This window comes from Bos javanicus, chromosome 29 (genome assembly GCF_032452875.1).
Source record: "Bos javanicus breed banteng chromosome 29, ARS-OSU_banteng_1.0, whole genome shotgun sequence".
NCBI lineage: Eukaryota > Metazoa > Chordata > Mammalia > Artiodactyla > Bovidae > Bos > Bos javanicus.
This window is the reverse complement of record NC_083896.1, coordinates 13175526-13196007: the sequence shown is the minus strand read 5'-3', so window position 1 is coordinate 13196007 and position 20482 is coordinate 13175526. Positions and strand designations below refer to the sequence as shown.

The following is a 20482-nucleotide window of genomic DNA, read 5'->3' as shown; positions in this document are numbered from 1 at the left end:
TGATCATATAGGACCTTGTATGGGACCATGGTAAGGGCTTTGCCTTTGTTTTGGAGACAGGGCCAGCCATTGGAGGGTTTAATCAGAGGAGTAACATGATCTACTTACATTTTGACACAATCGCTCTGGTTGATATGCTGAGAATATATCAAGGTGAAGCAAGAGCAGAACTGGAGAAACCAGTTAGGAAGCTTTTATAAAAAACCGCGATAGTGGGATGAACCAGGAGAGCCGTAAAGGAGTTGGTAAGAAGTGGTTGGATTCTGCGTTCACTCTGAAAGTGAAGCAAACACTTTGATGATGGGTTGAATGGAGGATATAAGAGAAAGAAAGGAGTCGATGATGACTGTATGGCTTCTGACCTGAGAAGCTGGAAGGATCAAGCTTCTACCATCTGATGTGGGAAGGAGTAAGAATGGAATGGTTGGGCTTAATAATCCTCATCATAAACCTATCATATAGGCAATGTTATCTGCATTTTATGGGTGAAAAACCTGTTGCTTATATAGTTCAGTGACTTATCCAAAGTGTTTATACAGTTAAGTGACTTATCCAAAGTCAAACTTTTTAGCAGTAGAGCCAGGGTATAAGCCCTGGTCCATCAGATTCCAAAGTCTGAGCCTTTAAACCTTGCACATTGCTCCTTTCCAATGCAAAAGGCAGGAGTATCCAAGTTTTCCCATATGCAGCTATGTGACCAGAACCCCATAAAGGCATAGATGTATTTGACTGATAACAGTGGTAAATGGAGAAGGGTTTCTAATACTGGTCATGATGTAAATCAAGTGCCGACAGAGACTTGACTCACTCCTACTCATCCTTTGGTCACTGAGCTTCCACGGCGCCCAGCTGCATGGTGTAGCACTCAGGATCATACTTGAGTCACGTTCAGATTCAGTTACAGTAACTGACAGATCTCGACATGCTGGCCCACCAACTCACAGCAGTTGTTACATGGCTGGCTCCTATTAGGACCTAAATAGGATGCCTACAGCCCACTCCTCAGCTAGAGAAACAGAATCTCCCGGGATAGATTCAGGAATCTGTATTTTTTACTTTTAATTCTTCTGCAGTTGATTCTGCTGCCATCGTACAGGCATCTATAGGTTAAATGGTGCTTGAGATCTTCTGAGTTAAGCAAAAGCAGTAGAGGACAAGTGAGTGTACACTTCTAGATGCCTAGGTGAGACGTGCTCACTAAGGGTAACAAGCATTCCGACTCAAAATATGGCCCCTGAGCTGTAGCAACAGCATGACCTGGGAGACGTTAGCAACGCAGAATCGCAAATCCCACTCCAGACATACTGATTCTGAACATGCATTTTAACAAGATTCCCAGCTATTTTGTAGACATAGTACAGCTTGAAATGCACTTGAAAATACTTAGCAACAATCCTAAGCAGGGGTCAGGTGGGATGCGGACAGCTCGCTGACCATTTGTTAGACAGTCCACATTTGTGTACAGCTCAGCTGGCAAAAGCATGTGTACTTTATAAACATTATCTTACTCCTCATGACATCCCTACAAGGTGGATACAATAACCCCCAACTTCACAGGCAAGAGAAGCAAGGCTCAGAGGAGCTCACCGAAGGCCACCAAGTTTTTTAAGAAACGGAGCTGGGATTTGAACCCAAGTCTATGTCCAAAGCATATGCTCACTCCACTGCACCATATTGCTGGAAATGAAGAGCACATCAAAGGCTCAGCCAAATTTAGGAAAACTCATATGGGCGATGAGGTGAAAAATGGAGTTTGCTGTCCAAGAATGTCTACAGTGGGATTCAAAACAACATGTCATTGAATTAGGGTTGTTTACCCGAGCCTTAATCACGTTAGGTACTTGCCATTTCGTTTCTGTAAGACAGCAGGCCTGGCCACTCTCTACTGCCCACACAGTGTGGCAGCTGGCCCCTGACTGGCTCTTGGGATGGGCAGGCCGCGTTCTACAGTGGGTGGGAGGCACCCCCACGCTGCGGCAGCAGTCACAACTCTGTACTAAGCAAACCACCCCCTTGGAGTAAACTGTTCACCCATGTGCGGTAAACAGAATCAGAACAGCTGCTCCAGGGCAAGGGGAGCAGTGTTATTCACGTACCATCAGGTCCCTTAGATTTTACAGGTAGGAATTACAATTACAGCAAACTCTCACAGAGTGCCTTGGAATCCGAAAAGAGCACTGACATCTGTCCTTTTATCTGCCTCCTAGAGAAGAGTCCCCCGCGTTAGATAATGTACTGATGAGAAAGATTCAGAAGATGGATGCCTTCACCACACACGGCTAGCGAACGGCCAAGCAGGTACTCAAACCCATGTCTTCTCGTTTTAAATCCTTTGGTGTCAGCCTGAGACAGTTGAGTGTGAAATAGCTGAAAAGCGGGAGTCAGGGACGATTTTCAATATGGACATCCTGGAAGTTGTCACTCAGTGGGGGAAGTGAATGACTGCTGAACCAGAATCTAGACATGACCTTTTGAAGACAAGTCTTTGCTATCCCCTGGCCAGAGGATGTCCATTTCCTTCCCATTTCCTGAGGTCTTCATAATGAATTAGTTCGACTAAACAGAAATAAGGGCTTCACTGGTAGCAAAGTTGGTTCACTAACTCCCTAGCGGAGCTCAGAAGTCTCCTCAGAGGTTCTTTCTGGACCAAAATCTCTTTGGTGCATGGAAAACTAAATCCCTTACACCCAACTCCTTGCCGGCTTTCCCTGTAAACGTGTGAAGCAGTTAACAACAGCCTCTATCACGGCACTGTCCAGCTCTTTAGACCATTCACACCTCACTGCTTCTCTGTGCTGGCTCAGAGGGGCCTGTGCACTCCGCTACTCCTCTGCTCAGAGGTCATCCTCAGTAAACACTTCATTGTTAATTCCAGGCATCATCAGCGGTGTGGGCTACCGTATACCATGTACAAAGGGGCATCCAGTGTGGGTTCGTTCGTTCCACTGTTAAGGGATTTTGGAAGTGGGGAAAGAATTTCAGCTGACTACTGTCATCAGAAAACCTCACTGCTGGGGAGAGTAGCAAGTCACCAGTCAACTGGAATGGTTACAGAGTGGATAGTTGGGAAAGTTATACCCTCAGACTTAGAAGCTGTAGAGCCAGGGTTCTGCAGTGAAGATAAGAATGCTCAAAACATGAACATCTGTACTAATCTGGAAGTCTTTTTGAGCCATCAGCAGGAGCAGTCATTACAGACTATCCTGGAGACAGAGAGGCTGAGCATCCTCCCCACCTATGGGGCTTGGATGCAGCTAACAGGGCAACGGACTCCCTTGTAAACAAGGGAAGTACATCCAGAAGGGAAAGCAGAACAGGCCACCTTTGTGTTTCTGTTAGAGCCACAGCAGTCAGCCCCTCTCAATGCAAAACTGTTATCATGTGGCGTATCTAACAGGGGCCTGAGGAAAACAGCAGCAGAAGCAAATGTGTCAGTGCACAAAAGTAGAATTAGACAGTCTCCAGGGTGACCATCACGAGTCTCCAGGCCAGAGAAATCCTTAGAGGTTTGAATGCTTACTTTGCCTGAAGAGGGATTGCCGTCAGCTTGGTTGAATGAAGCTGAATGGCCTGCTCTGAAAGATCTCTCCTACAAACTCTGCTACAAAATGAATTGTCTGGGTTGACTAAGAATAATAAGGAAAGCTTTTCTGTCGTGAACTGGGTACTTAGTGGAATTGTTTACATTAATACCTACTCCATCGAGGAGATTTCCCAAAAGCCGTGGACCTGGAGGACACAAAGCCACAGCTTATCCCGGAGAACTTGCTCTGTTGGCATGGTTACACAAGATCCAAGGCCATGGGTCGGGGAAGGACTCCAGGCAACATGGCTTTGACTCAGAGAGTGCAGGATACTTTGATATGGGCAGCCCTCCCCACCCACTGGGAAAGTGGAATGGCCTTGAATTTGCTCCTGAACTCCGGATTAAAGAGTCTGGTACATTCTCAAAGGGTACTAACAGACCCACTTCTAATTGGTAATTCAGAGGATGAATAATTTCCCACATTCTTGTTATAGATGCAGTCAAAGAACGTTCCCTGAGAATCCCAGACACCAGTTAGAACACAAGCTCATCAGGATGTTGAATACATAACTCCTTACCAAAGCTTAAACATTGCCATAGAATCAGCTGGAGTCAGTAGAGAGAATGTCCTTAGTCCCCAGGGGCAGGGAATGGAATACAGAAAGGCAAATCCTGTTGATTTGGATGTTTATTTCCTTCCCCCTTTTGGTAACTTTCTAAAGCTCTGGCTCAGAAGATGTGGGTTATCTCGCAAAACGACAACCACCACCACCACACTGCGACTGGTTCTGGAACTCTTTTGAAGGCTCCTTGTTTCTGACAAGGCCAGTAGTTGCTCAGCCATTCCTACGTGCATGAGACTAAGGGCTTCCATGTGATGCAGGACCTTGAGTGCTGACATCTAAAGAGGCAAACCAGGATGGTTGGTCACCCTATGGACAAGGACCTTGTATGTTAACAGCAAGACAGCTGCCTCTCGGCTCAGTCTAGAAACACACAGAGCACTCCGGAGGTGGACACAGGATCGCTCTGCACTAGAACTCTAGCTGTAGGACCCTGTCTGAGCACAGCTCCCTGTGGGGTCGTGAGCCTGTGGGTATGGCTCTTGAAACCTCAGCTTGGAAGTTTTTCCCTAATAACATCTTGTTTCTGTTTGCCCGATGTGGCGTGAGTATGCACACATCCCTTTGCACATCATCGTTCCTGCCAAGGGGTAGGCTTCTAAGATTCTGCCTCTCGCGATCACACAGGCGGCAGGCAGGACACAGAGTCGACAGGCAAGAGCAGTCAAGAGAGAGGCAGAGAGCTGCAGGCCTATCCAAACACAGAGAAAAGCCATGTGCTACACAGGCATGCATCCGAACAACCAAACATGAATTCAGAGCACCAGCTCACAGGTGTCTATTGTTCAGGCCACCCATGGTCTGGTTCTTCTCTAACTGACTCTGAATGTCTAAATGTAAGACAAGAGCCACAAGAGCTCTGCAGGTGATCATGACTCTCAAATCTCTATTCCCTCACTCTTGGCCACTGTACTTATTCACTGCTCCTGTAGACACAGGGGTGCCTGGCTGGACCCCCTAACCTACAGTGTTATAGGCACTTCCAAAGACCAAAAGAAATCTTTAGCTTAGCGTATAGCTAGGAAAAGGCTTCCCAAGTGGGAAAGAACCCACCTGCCAATGCAGGAGATGTAAGAGACCCAGGTTCAATCCCTGGGTCAGGAAGATTCCCTGGAGGGAGTGCATGGCAATCCACTCCAGTATTCTTGCCTAGAGAATCCCACAGGCAGAGGAGCCTGGCAGGCTACAGTCCATAGGGTCACAAAGAGTTGGTCATGACTGAAGCGACTTAGAATGCAGGCATGCGTGGCTAGGGAAAGGAACTGTAGCACAAGGCAAATTAATACAGAAGTTCAGGGGGTGTGGAAGAAAGAGTTAAAATTACTGCTCAACAGTGGTTGTTTGAGATGTTATTACTTGGCATCTGGATGACTGAAGCCTGCTACTCACCTGTCTCCAGGCTGGCAGGGGTCTTTGCCCACACCTTGCCCAACACACAGCCATTGAGCACCATTCCTTACGTCACCGCCTCGCTTCTCTGCTCATGGCCCTCTGCCCAGCATTACAGTACCGCTAACGCCCAACAATGACTGATGAACTTCATCAAGCAACTCATCCACCGGCTTAAAACTTTAATGACTCCCCCACCATGACTACCTTGATATTGGGTCTTTTTTTTAACCCATAGAAATCTTTAGTAAGTGAATTTTCATTTGGAAACCCCAAATGCAAAGGAAATAAAGTAGCAGTGGTTAATGTGGCCGGGGAGGCTGGGACCTTCCCCCACAGTCCCTCCATCATCCTCCTCCTCAGCAGTGGTCTTTGAGGGGAGGTGGGACACCTCATGGGAAATGCTTTGGAAACCACCTGCTTCCAGGGTGGGAGCCGCATGGGGAAGCCCTTCATAAGCTCCATCCACACACCTCTTCGCTCTGTCACTCCCCTCCACCGAGGACCTCCTCCTTCAGAGCGTTCACCAACCTCTGAGCTCACCGTCCTTGTTCTCATTCCTCCTGCAGTGACTTCTCCACCAGGATGTCTTCTGTCCCCCCTCCGCTTCTCTGAACCCTATTTTATCCTTCCAAGTCCAGCGCAAGCCCATCTCCTTCCCTCAACCCCACCCACTAAGCCCACATTGATTCTTCTCTTTAGGAAAATTCTTGTTGGTACTGCGTCACCATTTTGGAAGATTTAGTACTCAGTCTGATGTGATGAACTACTTCTTATGCATGGGTCATGAACTCGAACCCAATCTATCAGGTCCTGGAGGACAGGAGTCATAGCTCACATTTTCACAGTATCTGGCCAAGGTAGGAGGTCCACACATATAACCAGAGAGGGACGACTTAGGTTCTATGGTCATTCTAGATGGAGAGAGAAGAGTGCTATGGCCCAGACTCTCCCTGTTACTGGAGAGTCATGGCTCCAGACAGGACCAGGGGTTGGCATTATAGGCGTGTCTGGTTTGTGAAGCCCAAACTCTATGAAAGGTGGGGAATTCACAGATGAATTTCTCTGGAATTTAGCAGATTCCAGGAACCCTCCAGATAATTGTCCAGGGCCACATTCTCTGTCCCCTCACCACTGCATCCAGGTCAGCACCTCCTCATCTCAGACAGCGAGCTCAGGCTAACAGGACCTGTTCTGTCTGCCCAGGGCACAGGCTGGACACGTCTGGCATTGAAGATGTGCACAGTCCAGAGAGGAGAAGGGTAGACGGTCCTTAACCAATAGATATCGCAGCTCCTTCTCCCATTGACTGGGAGAATTCTGTTCTTTAGAACATTTTTTCCAGAGTTTCTTCATGGAATTAAGCAGCAATTGCCACTACAATAGCAGGCTTAATAACTCACCCTTTAAAGTCGCTTCCCCCAGCATGTCCCCCCTCACCTTCCAGTTACTCGCACCTTCCAATAAACAAGTTGCATGCTGTGCTGGGCTGTGTTTAGTCGCTCAGTCATGTCCCACCTTTTGCCCTCCAGGCTCCTCAGTCCATGGGGATTCTCCAGGCAAGAATACTGGAGTGGCTTGCCATGACCTCCTCCAGGGGATCTTCCCAACCCCAGGATCGAACCCAGATCTCCTGCGTTGCAGGCGGATTCTTTACCAGCTGAGCTACCAAGGAAGCCCAATCTAGTTGCACACAGATCCTTAGTTCAAGGCCTGATTCTGGGGAACCCAAACCAAATTACAAAAGCCACTCCCCCCTGGAAACAGGAATCATCATAGATCTGTGTCAACATGAATGTCGGGGCTTCCCTGGTGGCTAAGTGGTAAAGAATCCACCTGCAATTCAGGAGACACAGGTAGATATGGTTTCAATCCCTGGGTCAGGAAGATTCCCTGGAGAAGGAAATGGCAACCCACTCCAGTATCCTTGCCTGGAAGATCCCAAGGACAGAGGAGCCTGGCGGGCTACAGTCCATGGGGTCACAAAGAGTCAGACACGACTGAGCACGCACACATGAGCATGAACATGAATGTCAACATGAGATAACATGGTCAAATAAACACATGCCAACGTCCTTCCCCAGCAAAGAAAGCCCACGTTTCCAGGCTCCCTCTGAGACTGCTTGTTCCTCTTTCTCCTTCGACTGAGAGAAGAACAGAGCACAGGAGAGGAGCTGCCTGGCCCATCTCACAATGACATAGACGTTTTGTCCTGACTCTTCTCCGGGCTGGCTTCCACTCACACAAGCTCTCCCTTTACCATATAATGCGTCTCCTAGGAAGCCTCCTCTGAGCCCTTCCTTCCTCTCTCTCTTCCTCCCACACACCCTCTGCCTCCCCTGTCCTGGCCCCGGCTGCCTGCCTATAACTGTTGCTTGCTTCACTCTCCATTCAGCTGTAAGCTCGGTGGGGGCAGGAACTGTGTTCCATCTTTGTATTTACCTTTATCCTCAAAATGTAACACAGCGTCTGGCACAGAACAGGTGCTCAAAGAATAATGGCTGCATGAATGAATGAATGCAACTTTCCAAATATCTATCCTAACCCTGATCCTTGTTCATGGTCTTGGATCATATCGTCCTCCAGCGTCTGGGGTGACTGCCCTAAACTCATAGAAAAATTGGGGTTCTTCACAAAGAACCAAAGATATCCCTCAGGCGGTCATTTTCACAGACAGGAAACTCAGACCCAGAGCATGACAAAGCCACAGCTTAGAAAATTGTCTTTAAGATGAAAGACCTCGAACAAACCGCAACTTAATTCTCTCATTCAACAAACCCCCTGGCTCTGTTTCCCCATCTATAAAACTGGAATAATTGAATTTGCCTTACCTACTTCGAAAAACAGTCTTCCTTCTTTCAATATTTATTGAGAACTGACCAGGGGCCAGGCCCTCTGCCAGGGACTAGAAAATACAGCACACACCACTCAGACTGTGTCCTCAAGGAGCTGAGGCTGGTGGTGATGATCCCGTGAGATGAAGATTCCATCCTACAGAGGGGGAGATTGATATTCAGAAAGGTGTACCACCTGCCCATTAACAGAACAACCAAGTTTCAAACACAAGTCAGTTCTAAATATAATGCTACCTTTCCATAGCATGGGGCTTCCCTGGTAGCTCAGACGGTAAAGCATCTGCCTACAATGGGGGAGACCTGGGTTCTATCCCTGGGTGGGGAAGATCCCCTGGAGAAGGCAATGGCAACCCACTCCAGTACTCTTGCCTGGAAAATCCTATGGACTGAGGAGCCTGGTAGGCTACAGTCCATGGGGTCACAAAGAGTCGGACACAACCGAGCGACTTCACTTTCTATAGCGTAGAGTTTCAGCTTCCCCTCTTCCACCTCCAATACGAACTTCATAGGCTCCCGCCCTGCTTTAGATTTTAGCATTGCTTTAAATTTCAGCCACAATATAATTTTAGCAACAGGCTGGGTGGCTTGGCCAAAATTAGCTAAATAGCAAAGGAATAAAATACCAGTTACTCAACAAGTGTTAGCCATATTAAACCACATTGAATAGTTTTGATCATTTGGTTTCATGAGACTTGGAAAGTCCAAAGATGTAGACTACTTCAGGTACTCCAGCTGCATTTAATCAAATTCAGTCCCACTCCATCCCATTCTATTCAGTCAGGCTCTGCTGACTGCTGGAGATGACAGGACAATACCAGGATGGATGACACAAGGATGAACCTGGAGGACTAAAGAACGTTTAATAGGACTAATCTGAAGTGAAAGCAGCTGTTACCATGACTGATGCTTAGATGCTGCCTGGTCAGTGTTCGCTGAGTGGATGAATGAGTGGATGCGTTCTTATATTCCAGTTATATTTGCCTTTTTGGAACAGATGCTCTGAGTTGCACAGTATTTCTTTGACTCCTAGCCATGCCACTTACTGTTGGCTGGAACCAGGAGCAGGAGTGTAGCTCCTCCAAGTCTCTGTTTCCTCAACTATAATATGGTGATAATACTGCACACCTCCCCTCTTTTAGGGGGGAGGGAGATTTTTAATAAATATTTATTTATTCAACTGCATGAGGTCTTAGTTGCAGCGCACGAGATTAGTTGCCTCACTGCATGTGGAGTCTTAGCTCCTCAAGCGGGGATTGAACCCATGTCCCCGACATTGGAAGGTGGGTTCTTAACCACTAGACAACCTGGGAAGTCCCTGCATTCTCCCTTTTTTTTAAACAAATAGTCTCTTGAACATTTGGACTTCCCTGGTGGCTCAGCTGTTAGAGTCTGCCTGCAGAGCAAGAGACCACCTACAATCCAGGAGACGTGGGTCAATCCCTGCATCCAGAAGATCCCCTGGAGGAGGGTAGGGCAAACCACTCCAGTAGTCTTGCCTGGAGAATTCCATGAACAGAGGAGCCTGGGGGCTACAGTCCATGGAATCACAAGAGTGGGACATGACTTAGCAACTACACCACCACCACCACCTCTTAAACATTTACAAGAGCAAAAGTTTCGAAAAAGAGAGTTTGGTGCTAGCTGCACCACTAAATGACAGCTTTTGAAGCTCCCGACTGTACCCCTTCTTTCCAGGTTTTGGGGATCTGGTCCTTGGAGCATGTCCTGGGACAGAATCCTGGCTGCAAAGCAGACTTTGGGAAAGTGACTTCATCTCTCCAAGGCTTAGTTTATCTGTAAAGTGGGGAAAATAATAGTAGCTAAAATTCAAGATTATTGTGAAGACTAAGATACATGCAGAAATCTCCCCACTCCACGGGGGAAATCTCCCCTCTCCAGGCCGGGCACCGAGTAGCCATTCAATAAATAAGGGCTGCTTCCTGCCTGCAGCCTCTGCCCTAGCACAGCAGGGTCTCCTGGTTTATCCTTTACTTCTCACCTCTGCAGCAGGACTTTGGAATCCACAGTTAGTAAATGCTCCTGCCTGCAACACAGCAATGGCACCCCACTCCAGTACTCTTGCCTGGAAAATCCCATGGACGGAGGAGCTTGGTATGCTGCAGTCCAAGTCTGACTAGGACTAAGCGAATAGTCTGACAGGACTAAGCGACTTCACTTTCACTTTTCACTTTCATGCATTGGAGAAGGAAATGGCAACCCACTCCAGTGTTCTTGCCTGGAGAATCCCAGGGACGGGGGAGCCTGTGGACTGCCGTCCATGGGGTCGCACAGAGTCGGACACGACTGAAGCGACTTAGCCGCAGCAGCACCACAGCAAAAGCAGCTGGGAGGAAGATCTCCACCCGACCTGAAATCTATCACCTGTTACAACTGGGGGCGCAACCACTCAGCAGCGCAGGAGCCCCATCCTTACTGCCGAAGAGAAAGACCCTGTACGAGTTCCAGGTTATGAAAGGGAGAGGGATCGCCTAGTGCTAACTCTCAAAAGAGAGCCACACTGCTGTGCCCCACCGGGTAGTTCAGAATAAACCTAACAGGAAATCCCTGGCGCTGTGAGATGTTGATTCAGTTCCCGGAGGAGGTGCCTGCGGGCTCTTGGTGGATGCTGCCAGAAAGCTGACTCCATTGCTGAGCTCACAGTGCCACCTGGTGGGAGTTCTGTGCCACTACAACCACTTTCAATCCCAGGGTCAAAGCCATTCAAGGTCTTGGTGCGCAGGGGTTCCACCAGGGATGGTTTTCATAGCATTTTGTATGTGATAGGGAATGGAGGTAAATAGATTCATTACCCGTCTTCTTTTTTTCAGTTTTAAAAGCTTTCTTTCATTGAATTTCTCACCATTGACTTATAATTGGTATGTTTAATGTCTCTATAAACTAAGCTTGATATAAATACAGATTCAACATTATTTTATACGAAAAATGGTCAAGTGTCTAATTGGTGACCCCAGTGAGATAGTTTTCCGTCAATTTTAGACATTCTTCTCTATTGTTGCCCCGTTGTCTCTGTTGTTTTCCTGTTGTCTTCTGAGAATTTAATGCTATCTTCATGGGTTGTGTTGATGGGCAAAAGATGTGTTGCATATTTTAGGCAAAAGAAGCAATGACTGTGCTTTATAAACACGTGGGGAACAACCAAACTTTGTGTTTTTCTGTACAGTTTCTGTTATTTATAAATCCACTTGTGTTTGAAAAAACATTTTTTTAAATTTATACATCTCTAAATGGTTTACCCATCTAAAACTGGCTTATGAAAATTCATTAAAAATCAATGCTATTTTGGTATTTTTTTCATGTTTTGCCTTCCAGTAGAATGTATACAGTCCTACTTCACATTCTTTAACTCCAGTTAAAACTCAGAATTTCCAGTGAAATGGAATCACTAGAAGGAAGTCCTGTGGGACTGAAGAAACCTGGGTTCAGATATGACTCCAGAATTCACCAGCTGAGCACTAGAGAGATTTGGTCACATTACTTAATCTGATATTTCTCAACTTGGTGACAAATTAGAAACACCCAAAAGCTTTAAAATACGGTTACCCAGTTCCCCACGAAATATTACCCCAGGTTTGGGTTTAGTTTGGCGTGGTGGCTAGGACTCCATGGTTTTCATGTCTTTTTCTAAATTATTTAACCATAGTTGATTCATAATATTGTGTTAGTATCATGTGTAGAGCTTCTTTTCCATTATAGGTTTTTACAACACACTGAATATAGTTCCCTGTTCAGTTCAGTTCAGTTCAGTTACTCAGTTGTGTCTGACTCTTTGCAACCCCATGAATCGCAGCACGCCAGGCCTCCCTGTCCATCACCAACTCCCAAAGTTCACTCAAACTCACGTCCATCGAGTCAGTGATGCCATCCAGCCATCTCATCCTCTGTTGTCCCCTTCTCCTCCTGCCCCCAATCCCTCCCAGCATCAGAGTCTTTTCCAGTGAGTCAACTCTTCGCATGAGGTGGCCAAAGTACTGGAGTTTCAGCTTTAGCATCAGTCCTCCCAAAGAACACCAAGGACTGATCTGCTTTAGAATGGACTGGTTGGATCTCCTTGCAGTCCAAGGGACTCTCAAGAGTCTTCTCCAACACCACAGTTCAAAAGAATCAATTCTTCGGCGCTCAGCTTTCTTCACAGTCCAACTTTCACATCCATACATGACCACTGGAAAAATCATAGCCTTGACTAGACGGACCTTTGTTGGCAAAGTAATGTCTCTGCTTTTGAATATGCTATCTAGGTTGGTCATAACTTTCCTTCCAAGGAGTAAATGTCTTAATTTCATGGCTGCAATCACCATCTGCAGTGGCTTTGGAGCCCGAAAAAATAAAGTCTGACACTGTTTCCACTGTTTCTCCATCTATTTCCCATGAAGTGATGGGACCGGATGCCATGATCTTCGTTTTCCAAATGTTGAGCTTTAAGCCAACTTTTTCACTCTCCTCTTTCACTTTTATCAAGAAGCTTTTTAGTTCCTCTTCACTTTCTGCCATACGGGTGGTGTCATCTGCATATCTGAGGTTATTGATATTTCTCTTGGCACTCTTGATTCCAGCATGTGCTTCTTCCAGCCCAGCATTTCTCATGATGTACTCTGCATAGAAGTTAAATAAGCAGGGTGACAATATACAGCCTTGACGGACTCCTTTTCCTATTTAGAACCAGTCTGTTGTTCCATGTCCAGTTCTAACTGTTGCTTCCTGACCTGCATACAGGTTTCTCAAGAGGCAGGTCAGGTGGTCTGGTATTCCCACCTCTTGAAGAATTTTCCACAGTTTATTGTGATCCACACAGTAAAATACTTTGGCATAGTCAATAAAGCAGAAATAGATGTTTTTCTGGAACTCTCTTCCTTTTTCCATGATCCAGCGGATGTTGGCAATTTGATCTCTCATTTCCCTGCCTTTTCTAAAACCAGCTTGAACATCAGGAAGTTCACAGTTCACATATTGCTGAAGCCTGGCTTGGAGAATTTTGAGCATTACTTTACTAGCATGTGAAATGAATGCAATTGTGCGGTAGTTTGAGCATTCTTTGGCATTGCCTTTCTTTGGGATTGGAATGAAAACTGACCTTTTCCAGTCCTGTGGTCACTGCTGAGTTTTCCAAATTTGCTGGCATATTGAGTGCAGCACTTTCACAGCATCATCGTTCAGGATTTGAAATAGTTCACCTGGAATTCCATCACCGCCACTAGCTTTGTTCGTAGTGATGCTTTCTAAGGCCCACTTGACTTCCATTACAGATTTTTACAACATTCTGAATATAGTTCCCTGTGCTACACAGTAAATCCGTGTTGTTCATCTATTTCACATATAGTGCATTACCCCTCTTCTTAACTAATCAAGAACATGCTTAGCTACCAATCAGACCTTCCCCTGGAGAAGTATAGAGTAGGAAGTACTGGAAAAAAGCTTTCTGTGTGGACCTGAGTTGAAATCCTCCAGTTTGAATCTCACTGACCTGTGTGGGTGACCTGGGGCAAGGCACTTCTTCACTTCCACATCTTCAAAATGAGATAACTGTGCAGCTGCCCAGACTGGGGAAGAACGAAATCAATTACTGCATGAAGACCACATAGAACTCGGTAAATATCTGTTTACTTCCCCGCAACCAGCATCAACTAATGTGTGCTCACTGGGTTGACAGACTTTTACCCAAAGCAAGGAAGGTCAATGTTCAAAAAGTCCGTGGGCCCCAATTTTCAGAAAGCTTTTTTAGTGTTTTAATAACATCTTCCCACCACAGTCTTCATAACTGTATGTCCCCTCAAAGGTCCCAAAGACCCAGGTTAGAAGTACTTATTAACCCCCTTTTATCTCCTGCCTCACTATGAGAGGCCACACAAGGATGTGTGTAAGAAATGGCTTAAAGCTTCAAACATAATTATTTCATGAGGAAAAAGGTTACATTTAAAGTAAGGCAGGCACAGCCTTGGCAGCAGACCCGAGCCACTGAGTGCCAGGTGAGCCTGTCCCCACGAGAGACAGAAAAAGACCCAAGAGGGAGGAAGACATGATATCAGGATCAACTCACAGTGTTAGGGTTAGATGGGGATTTAGACATCATCTCTCCCAACCCTTCATTTTACATGAAAGTAAAGCCCTTAGGATGGGGCTTGGCAAAGATCACATAGAAACCAGTGACAGTGCTGGGGGCAAAATCCAGATCTCCTAAGTACAGAGAGTGAGGAACAGTGATATATGAAAGAGGAGCCATTTCAAATCAGCAAGGAAAAGAAGGATTAGCCAATAAATAGCACTGGGATAACAAGCCGGTCTATTAGAAAAGCAAACAACTGGATTCCTGTCTCAGTTCTTACTTTAAAATAAATTCCAGAAATTTTTTAAAATGTAAAAAATCAAAGACATAAAACGATAGCAGTAACAGAAAAGAATGGGTTAATCATTCTATGACCTTGGAGTGGAAGCCCTAAAAAAGAGAGCATTAAATTTGACTACATAAAATGTTTATACTTCTGCACAAGAAAACAAAATTAAAAGAACACAAAAACAGAATATTAACAACAGACTGGTTCCAAATAGGAAAAGGAGTTCGTCAAGGCTGTATATTGTCACCCTGCTTATTTAACTTATATGCAGAGTACATCATGAAAAATGCTGGGCTGGAAGAAGCACATGCTGGAATCAAGACTGCCAGGAGAAATATCAATAACCTCAGATATGTAGATGACACCACCTTTATGGCAGAAAGTGAAGAAGAACTAAAGAGCCTCTTGATGAAAGTGAAAGAGGAGAGTGAAAAAGTTGGCTTAAAGCTCAACATTCAGAAAACGAAGATCATGGCATCCGGTCCCATCACTTCATGGGAAATAGATGGGGAAACAGTGGAAACAGTGTCAGACTTTATTTTTTCGGGCTCCAAAGTCACTGCAGATGGTGATTGCAGTCATGAAATTAAGACACTTGCTCCTTGGAAGGAAAGCTATGACCAACCTAGATAGAATATTCAAAAGCAGAGACATTACTTTGCCAACAAAGGTCCGTCTAGTCAAGGCTATGATTTTTCCAATGGTCATGTATGGATGTGAGAGTTGGACTTTAAAGAAAGCTGAGTGCCGAAGAATTGATGCTTTTGAACTGTGGTGTTGGAGTCTCTTGGACTACAAGGAGATCCAACCAGTCCATCCTAAAGGAGATCAGTCCTGGGTATTCATTGGAAGGACTGATGTTGAAGCTGAAATTCCAATAATTTGGCCACTTGATGCGAAGAGCTGACTCATTTGAAAAGACCCTGATGCTGGGAACAACTGAGGGCTGGAGGAGAAGGGAACGACAGAGGATGAGATGGTTGGATGGCATCACCGACACAATAGACATGGGTTTGGGTGGACTCCGGGAGTTGGTGATGGACAGGGAGGCCTGGTGTGCTGCAGTTCATGGGGTCACAAAGAGTCAGACACGACTGAGCGACTGAGTTGAACTGAACTGTCCATTCATTTGCTCAAAGAAGGATCAATTTCCTTACTATAAAGTGAGTTTTATAAATCAATAAGGAAACACAAGACCCAATAGAAGTACCATTGTCCAATAAGTAGACTTTACTATACTCAGTTAAGTTACACTCATAATTAAGAAAATACAAGTTATATCAACATTGTGATACCACTTCATATCCCTATCAGTTTGGTAAAATATTTAAAGTTTAATAATACTCATTATTGTCAAAGATGAGGGAAAACAGGCACTTCCATATACTGTGGGTGGGAGTATAAATCAATCGAATTTTTTATAAGAACAATTTGGGAAGTTCACTCCCTTAACTCCACATGCAAATTGTTGATGTTGTTGTTGTTCAGTTGCTAAGTCGTGTCCAACTCTTTGCGACTCCATGGACTGCAGCATGCCAGGATTCCCTGTCCTTCAGTGTCTCCCACAGTTTGCTCAAATTCATGTCCACTGAGTCAGTGATGCTAGAGAAAGTGAAAGTCGCTCCATCTTGTCCGACTCTTTGTGACCCCATGGACTGTACCCTGCCAGGCTCCTCTGTCCATGGAATTCTCCAGGCAGGAATACTGGAGTGGGTATTCCCTTTCCCTTCTCCAGGGGATCTTCCCAACCTAGGGATAGAACCCAGATCTCCCACATTGCAGGCAGATTCTTTACCATCTGAGCCACCAGGGAAGCCTACCATCATCTAACCATCTAACCTTCATCAGTGACTTGGATTTGTGGTGAATGAGAAGCATCAGGGTGCAAATATCAGCATCTTTCTTGTTTTTCACACATATGTTCTCATGTGGAAATCTAGAACCTCCTTCCTGACAGCCTGGCCAAATTTTCTGAAAGTCCAGGGGCTTCTCAGCCAGAAGGAGATGATGGCTGCCAGCCCTGCTCACGATTTCCTGTAAAAAGAAAAATGGAAAATTAGACATGCCTGTTCCTGCAGTTGGGCTTCCCTGGTGAATCAGTGGTAATGAATCCACCTGCCAATGCAGGAGACCTGGGTTCAATCCCTGGGTCAGGAAGATCCCCTGGAGGAGGAAATGACCCACTCCAGTATTCTTGCCTGGAGAACCCCATGGACAGAGGAGCCTGGTGGGCTATAGTCCCTGGGGTCGAAAAGAGTCAGACACGACTGAGCAATTGAGCGCGTGCTCACACACACATGCTCCAACGGTTGCTTCTCATTCACCACAGCTCCAAATCACTGATGAAGGCTAGTTCTGGGATGTTCCTCAGGCTCTTCTTGCCCACTGCTTGGGTTGCCCTTGTGCTCCTTGCCTCGGTTATTGGGATTCTTCCAGAGTAGGAGATGCCTGCCTGCAGGATCAGCTCAGAGAGAGGGCTCCCAGTCACACGGGGCCCTCGAGGCCAGAGCTTTTAGGTTTTCCTCACACGGCTCTTCTGCTCCCCAGGGCTGGATGATGCTCCTGATGGTGGAGGGGTAGGTCTGGGGCCTGTCCTTCGCGGGCCGGGAGGGCTGGGGGCTGGGGGAGTTGGTACTCCACCTGCACTGGCAGATCTACCCCTACTAGCGTAGCTGGTGTTGGACGCTCCTCTAGACACCAGTGATTCTGTGAAAATCTGTGCACTCCTGTGTTACAGCCAGACCAGAGGACTCCACCCAGGGCCAGCACTTCAGCCACGCTCTCACAGAGCCACATCCGCAGACAGCAAGGGAGCCGTGGGAGGGCTGGGTCCTGCACAGCCTGACTCTACCCAGCACGAGCCAGGGCTAGGGGGCCAATGTCTACCCTAAAGCTCCCGTGACTCCACCCATCACGAGCCAGGGCTAGGGCTAACATCCACCCTAAAGCTCCCCTGACTCTGAATCTCAGGGAGAAGATGAGTACAAGAAAAAGGAGGAAAGAGGACAGAAGCCCTACCTCCCAGAGGGGCTGCTTACAGCCTGGTCTGACTCCTCTGCACCTCTTCCCACCGGCCCCTTCAGACCTTCCATCCAGGACAGGGACCCCACCCAGGGCAGCCCTGCAGATTTCAGACCCCACCCTCGGGATGTGCTTCAGGGTGAGAGAAGCTGGCAGCTGCCTTCACTGAGAAGGAAGAAAGCAGTTTTATCTACAACAGGGCTCTCCCTTATATCAGAAATGTGACTTGTAAGAACGTGCCTTCCAGAAATACTGGAGCAACTACACAAAGAAAGCCATTGTAGCATCATGTGTAAGAGCAGAAAACTGGAAACAACCTTTAAATAAATGTGAGCCTGTTACATAAATTACAGTATATATCCATACCACACAGCGCCACGCAACTCTCAAAGCAAGGAGGTGGGTTTATGTTCTGCTACTGCTACTGCTAAGTCACTTCAGTCATGTCCGACTCTGTGCGACCCCATAGACGGCAGCTCACCAGGCTCCCTGGTCCCTGGGATTCTCCAGGCAAGAACACTGGAATGGATTGCCATTTCCTTCTCCAATGCATGAAAGTGAAAAGTGAAAGTGAAGTCGCTCAGTCGTGTCCAACTCTTCGTGACCCCATGGACTGCAGCCTACCAGGCTCCTCCATCCATGGGATTTTCCAGGCAAGAGTACTGGAGTGGGGTGCCATTGCCTTCTCCGGGTTTATGTTCACTGATGTGGAAAAGATGTACAAGATTCTTTAGTCAGTGAGAAGAAGCATACTGGAAAACAGTGTGATAATATCCTTCTATACCATCTTTCTTATAGAGATATAAGAAAAATAACAAGGATTTCCCTGGGGGTCCAGTGGTTAAGAATCCACCTGCCAATGCTGGGGACACGGGTTTGATCCCTGGTCTGGGAAGCTTTCATATGCTGCAGGGCAACCTAGCCCGTGAACCAGAGTTACTGAGCCCAAGTGCTAGAGCCCACATGCCACACTACTGAAGCCCGCACGCCCGGGGAGGCTCCACAAGAGAAGCCGCCTCAGTGAGAGGCCCATGCAACTAGAGAGAGCCCATGTACAGCAGCAAAGACCCAGAGGAGCCAAAAATAATTAAATCAATACAAACACTATATGCCAGGCACTCTGAGTATAGGGCTTTCCATTTATGAACTCCATTCATCCTCACAGCTCTCTGGGGAAAGGGTCCATTTTACACAGAGGAAACGGAAGCGCCCATGCAGGTTGCATAACTAGGGTAAGCTCTTAAAGCTAAGGGATGAGAGTTATCTTGGGAACCCAGGCAGGCTGGCTGTGGAGTCTAGTGTCTTAGCACCATACTGGGTTTTCCTGGGAAGGTGGGTCTGCCTGCACCTGTCTGGAAAGAAACCCAAGAAAACTCTGAGCAGCGGTTACCTCTGAGAATCAGGGTTAGAAAATGTATAAATGAAGGAGAATTTTTACCTTTTCACTACACGGCTTTCTGTACTCCTTGTCTATTTTTTAAGAGTGTGCATTGCCTTTACAATATACATACATGTATATACACACACACATATACATAAGTATGGGGCTTCCCAGGTGGCACAGTGGTTAAGAATCCACCTCCATCAGGAGATGCAGGTTCAGTCCCTGGGTCAGGAAGATCCCCTGGAGAAGGAAAGAGCAACCCACTCCAGTGTTCTTGCCTGGGAAATCCCATGGACTGAGGAGCTTGGTGGCCTACAGCCACAGTGAGTGGGAAAGGACTTGGCATGCACGCATACCTTACATACGCATGTATTTGTTTGTTTAGAATGAGTCTGTAGACTTGGCCTAAAGCCATCAGCCACCAGAGGCCCAACCCCACTGTCCCCCCTCCACTGATTTGCTAAAATGCTACTCTGCTTTGATTCATCCATCCATTAATATTGAATCCCCTCGGGAAGCCAAGCCTGATGGATGGAGACGCTGTCCTGTTTAAAGCCTTCCATGACTTTCAGCGGTCAAGACAAGGTCGGAGATTGAGGCCCTCCCCAACCTAGACCTTTAGCACTTCACACTCAGACTTCACACTTTGCAGCACTGAGCTGTTAGTCATTCCCTGTTTGTGGATTTCTGTCGCAGGCTTCCCTTCGGTCCCCTCTCCCCAGTTCCATTGACCACCCTCACGTGCGGAACTCACTCATCTTTTAACAACGCAGCCCAAGGAGCACTGGAGCTTTCCTCAGGCTCTGCACTGCCCCCTCCCCCGTCAAGACTGAGTTTCGTGCCCCTCCTCCTGCTCCATTAAGCCTGTGTGTATCTGCTCCTAGGATTTCACACCTTGATTTTAACTACGTGACATGCACACCAGTCTCTGGTGCGCTCCATGAGTCTTCTGTGTCCATCTCTGCTTCCCAGGCAACTAGGACAGGACTTCACCTCAGGAACATTCAGGAGCTAACAGAGAACTTTCAAAAATAAGAGCAGGCCCTGCCATGTGCCAGACGTGCATTAGCTGTCAATGAATCCTCACAGAGCTCTGTCATGGAGGAACAACACTTACAGTTACATCCAAGAGCTTTTTAAAGGCACAAAGTAAGCATGTCATTATTCATACAGCAAGAAAGTAGCAGAGATCAGACACAGATCTAGGCATCTGACCCTAGAACCATGGGCTTAACCCTTACGCTCTGTGTGTGTATTAGTCACTCAGTTGTGCCTGAGTCTGCAACCCCAAGGACTGTAGCCCACCAGGTTCCTCCATCCATGGAATTCTCTAGGCA

At 46.7% G+C, this 20482-nt stretch overlaps 1 long non-coding RNA gene across 1 annotated transcript in view; it reads right to left on the bottom strand.

The window, feature by feature from the left end:
* Positions 1-7624: 7624 nt before the first annotated feature.
* Positions 7625-20482, bottom strand: part of LOC133241064 (uncharacterized) — a 91937-nt gene continuing 79079 nt past the window's right edge. Inside the window, exons 6-7 of the long non-coding RNA XR_009734500.1 lie at positions 16580-16774; positions 7625-8529 (exon numbers count right to left, since the gene is read on the bottom strand). This is a non-coding gene — a long non-coding RNA (uncharacterized LOC133241064). The remainder of the gene's footprint in view (positions 8530-16579; positions 16775-20482) is intronic.